Source organism: Littorina saxatilis, unplaced genomic scaffold, assembly GCF_037325665.1.
Source record: "Littorina saxatilis isolate snail1 unplaced genomic scaffold, US_GU_Lsax_2.0 scaffold_332, whole genome shotgun sequence".
In the NCBI taxonomy this organism is placed as follows: Eukaryota; Metazoa; Mollusca; class Gastropoda; order Littorinimorpha; family Littorinidae; genus Littorina; species Littorina saxatilis.
Window position 1 is genome coordinate 27,501 of NW_027127966.1, and position 5,398 is coordinate 32,898.

Consider the following 5,398-nt stretch of genomic DNA (forward strand, 5'->3'; position numbering starts at 1 on the left):
CTCTCTCCCCCTCCGTCTCCCTCTCTCTCCCCCTCTCCGTCTCTCTCTCTCTCTCCCCCTCCGTCTCTCTCTCTCTCCCCCTCCGTCTCTCTCTCTCTCTCTCTCTTCCTCCCTCCCTCGATCCCTCTCTCTCTCTTTCTCTCCCCCTCCGTCTCTCTTTCTCTCTCCCCCTCCGTCTCTCTCTCTCTCTCTCTCTCCCTCCCTCCCTCCCTCTCTCTCTCTCTCCCTCCCCCTCCGTGTCTCTCTCTCTCTCCCCCTCCGTCTCTCTCTCCCTCCGTCTCTCTCTCCCTCCGTCTCTCTCTCCCTCCGTCTCTCTCTCTGTGCCTCTGTGTGCCTCTCTCTCTCTCCCCCTCTTTCTCTGCCTCTGTGAGCCCCTCTTTTTGGTGTAACTGTCGACGATTAAAGGAAATGGCATACGTAAAATAAATATATCTTTACAATGGCCAAAAGAAAAACTGACCTTAAATCGATCTTTTTTTGATCGTAAGATTTCTATGCGGATCTTTCAAATGTAGGCTATGTTTGTTTCGATCACGCGGTATCCGTCTGGGGTAATCGATATAAAAACAAAGTAATAAGTCTCAATCTTAGCGTTTGCTTATTTATTTGTCATTACTATATCATTTTGTATGCGGTGACGATGCCCCCAACAGACAGAATTTAAATGGATTGAATTGAATTAACATCGTGTTTTTTTTAACTCGATAAATGGGGTTTTTTCCCGCGCTAACTTCATCAGAGAAGAGACAATAACAGGATCGCCGCTTTTGAATTTCCTATTTTCTGTGTAACTTTTTCCACACGTACTTAACTTATTCAGATCTGAGATGCCGATGAGTATGTCACATCGGCTGTTCCCTGAGTCGTAAATGATTAAGTGGACCAATGCTTAGTGGTCTGCTCTTTTGTCGCGGCTTGTGAAAGCGACACTGTTGCGACCAGCTGCCACTTAAATACTTATCAAGAGCCAGATGTTTTTCAGTAAACGATTGTGATCTTCAAAGCTTCGCGTGTTCAACACCTACCCGCCACATTGCACAATACAGCCATAAACAGAATCCGAATCATCCGATGTTGAGAATGAACGAAACCTTGACATTTATGAGAAAATCAATTTCAAATTTGGATGAGAGTGATCAAAATTATGCGAGTCAGCAATCTGTTCTGTCTGTCTGTCTGTCTGTCTCTCTCTCTCTTTCTCTCTCTCCCTCTCTCTCTCTCTCTCTCTCTCTCTCTCTCTCTCTCTCCCTCTCTCTCTCTCTCTCTGTCTGTCAGTGTTCATTATAAAAGCTTTAATAACACATTTACTCATGCATGTGTATTTAGCATTGTTTTCACTACGTTACATATATTTGTGTATAATATGTAATATGTAAATATTCATATGTTGTTGTTTTTCTCTACCTTTTTTTTCTACGTGAATATCCGTGTAAATATGTGATTAGATTAGTCCCCTCTCTGGGCGAGGGCTGGTTGAAAAAAAAGCTCGTTGTATTGCTTATGCCACAACCCTCAAAAAATAAAATTTGATTTGATTTGATTTGATTTGATCTCTCTCTCTCTCTCTTTCTCTCTCTCTCTCTCTCTCTCCCCCCTCTCTCTCGAGCTCTCTCCCCCTCCGTCTCTCTCTCTCCCCCTCCGTCTCTCTCTCTCTCTCGCCCCGTCTCTCTCTCCCTCCGTCTCTCTCTCTGTGCCTCTCTCTCTCTCTCTCTCTCTCTCTCTCCCTCCCTCTCTCCCGAGCTCTCTCCCCCTCCGTCTCTCTCTCTCTCTCTCGCTCCGTCTCTCTCTCCCTCCGTCTCTCTCTCTGTGCCTCTGTGTGGCTCTCTCTCTCTCTCTCTCTCTCTCTCTCTCTCTCTCTCTCTCTCTCTCTCTCTCTCGAGCTCTCTCTCTCCCTCCCTCCCTCCCTCTCTCTCTCGAGCTCTCTTCCCCTCCGTCTCTCTCTCTCTCTCTCCCCCTCCGTCTCTCTCTCTCTCTCTCTCTCTCTCTCTATCTCTCTCTCTCTCCCTCCCTCCGTCTCTCTCTCTGTGTGCCTCTCTCTCTCTCCCCCTCTTTCTCTGCCTCTTTGTGCCCCTCTTTTGGGTGTAACTGTCGATGATTAAAGGAAATGACATACGTAAAATAAGTATATCTTTACAATGGCCAAAAGAAAAACTGACCTTAAATCGATCTTTTTTTGATCGTAAGATTTCTATGCGGATCTTTCAAATGTATGTTTGTTTCGATCACGCGGTATCCGTCTGGGGTAATCGATATAAAAACAAAGTAATAAGTCTCAATCTTAGCGTTTGCTTATTTATTTGTCATTACTATATCATTTTGTATGCGGTGACGATGCCCCTAACAGACAGAATTTAAATGAATTGAATTGAATTATAATCTTTTTTTTTTAACTCGATAAATCGGGGGTTTTCCCGCGCAAACTTCATCAGAGAAGAGACAATAACAGGATCGCCGCTTTTGAATTTCCTATTTTCTGTGTAACTTTTTCCACACGTACTTAACTTATTCAGATCTGAGATGCCGATGAGTATGTCACATCGGCTGTTCCCTGAGTCGTAAATGATTAAGTGGACCAATGCTTTGTGGTCTGCTCTTTTGTCGCGGCTTGTGAAAGCCGGACACTGTCGCGACCAGCTTCCACTTAAATACTATGTGAACGACGAAGAAGAAGAAGAAGTAAATACTTATCAAGAGCCAGATGTTTTTCAGTAAACGCGTGTGATCTTCAAAACTGCGCGTGTTCAACACCTACCCGCCACATTGCGCAATACAGCCATAAACAGAATCCGAATCATCCGATGTTGAGAATGAACGAAACCTTGACATTTATGAGAAAATCAATTTCAATTTGGATGAGAGTGATCAAAATTATGCGAGTCAGCAATCTGTTCTGTCTGTCTGTCTGTCTGTCTCTCTCTATCTCTCTCTGTCTTTCTCTTTTTTTCTCTCTCTCTCTCTCTCTCTCTCTCTCTCTCTCTCTCTCTCTCCTTCTCTTTCCCTCTCTGTCTCTCTCTGTCTCTCTGTCTCTGTCTCTGTCTCTGTCTCTGTCTCTCTCTCTCTCTCTCTCTCTCTCTCTCTCTCTCTCTCTCGCTTTATTTTTTGTAAGTTCTTTTTTGCGCTCGTTTGTGGAAACCTAGGGATTGTTCACTAAGATAAGAACAAAAACATTGAATCTGTGACTATTAGTTTATTTTTAACCCGTGCAGTTTGGTAAAAACGAGTTTCTTTACTATGGCCAAAAGAAAAACTGACCTAAATTCAATCTGTTTTATCATTAGATTTCTATGCGGATCTGTCAAATCTATGATGGTCTCGATCACGCGGTACATGATATATCTTGATCAAGTCGACAGTTTTAACCACATCGTTTATTTGCCGCTCCAATTGAGTTTCCTCAATGTTCTTTCTTTTCCCATGTCACGCATAAGCATGGCCATTGTTTTTGAAGGTCCTTTATCCGTCCGGGGTAATCGATATATAAAAAAAAGAAAGTAATTAATCTCAATCTTAGCGTTTGCTTATTTATTTGTCATTACTATATCATTTTGTATGCAACGACGATTCCCTCAACAGACCAAGCATCGAGTATCGTTGACATTTGTTAAAGATGTGTTTGTGTAATCACTAGATTGATTATACAAGATGCAGCAATAGTACTGGTTTTGGTTTGTTTGTTGTCTACTCTTTTGTCGCGGCTTGTGAAAGCGACACTGTCGCGACCAGCTTCCACTTAATACTTGTCAAGAGCGAGATGTTTTTCAGTAAACGCGTGTGATCTTCAAAGATGCGCGTGTTCAACACCTACCCGCCACATTGCGCAATACAGCCATAAACAGAATCCGAATCATCCGATGTTGAGAATGAACGAAACCTTGACATAAATTTATGAGAAAATGGATGAGAGTGATCAAATTTATGCGAGTCAGCAATCTGTTCTGATCTGTCTGTCTGTCTGTCTGTCTGTCTGTCTGTCTGTCTGTCTGTCTGTCTCTCTCTCTCTCTCTCTCTCTCTCTCTCTCTCTCTCTCTCTCTCTCTCTTTCGCGCTCTTTTTTACATTTAGTCAAGTTTTGACTAAAATCTAATGTTTTAACATAGAGGGGGAATCGAAACGAGGGTCGTGGTGTATGTGTGTGCGTGTGTGCGTGCGTGTGTGCGTGTGTGCGTGCGTGTAGAGCGATTCAGACCAAACTACTGGACCGATCTTTATGAAATTTGACATGAGAGTTACTGGGAATGATATCCCCGAACGTTTTTTTTCCTTTTTTTGATAAATACCTTTGATGACGTTATATCCGGCTTTTTGTAAAAGTTGAGGCGGCACTGTCACGCCCTCATTTTCCAATCAAATTGATTGAAATTTTGGCCAAGCAATCTTCCACAAAGGCCGGACTTCGGTATTGCATTTCAGCTTGGTGGCGTAAAAATTAATTAATGACTTTGGTCATCAAAAATCTGAAAATTGTAAATTTTTTATTTTTTTCTAAAACGATTCAAATTTACGTTAATCTTATTCTCCATCATTTGCTGATTCCAAAAACATATAAATATGTTATATTTGGATTAAAAACAAGCTCTGACAATTAAATATATAAAAATTATTATCAAAATTAAATTTTCGAAATCAATTTAAAAACACTTTCATCTTATTCCTTGTCGGTTCCTGATTCCAAAAACATATAGATATGATATGTTTGGATTAAAAACACGCTCCGAAAGTTAAAACAAAGAGAGGTACAGAAAAGCGTGCTATCCTTCTCAGCGCAACTGCTACCCCGCTCTTGTTGTCAATTTCACTGTCTTTGCCGTGAGCGGTGGACTGACCTTGCTACGAGTATACGGTCTTGCTGCGTTGCATTGCGTTCAGTTTCATTCTGTGAGTTCGACAGCTACTTGACTAAATGTTGTATTTTCGCCTTACGCGACTTGTTGTTTGTTTGCACTTGAAGTTCTTTTTTGCGCTCGTTTGTGGAAACCTAGGGATTGTTCACTAAGATAAGAACAAAAATCTTGAACCTGTGACTATTAGTTGATTATTACCCGTGCAGTTTGTGTAATCAATAGATTGATTATACAAGATGCAGCAATAGTTTTGGTTTTAGTTTGTTTGTTGTTGTTGTTGTTGTTGTTGTTGTTGTTGTTGTTGTTGTTGTTGTTGTTGTTTCAAAACATGCATGGAAAATGATCGTTTTAAATGTTTTGTGTTGTGTTGTTATATTGATGCAAGTGTGCTCGTAGAGGAACTAAGAATTTAAATGAATTGAATTAAATTAAAATCTTTAAACAAAAACTCGATAAATGGGTTTTTCCCGCGCAAGCTTCGGCAGAGAAGAGACAATGACAGGATCGCCGCCTTTGAATTTCCTATTTTCTGTGTAATTTTTTCCACACGTGCTTAAC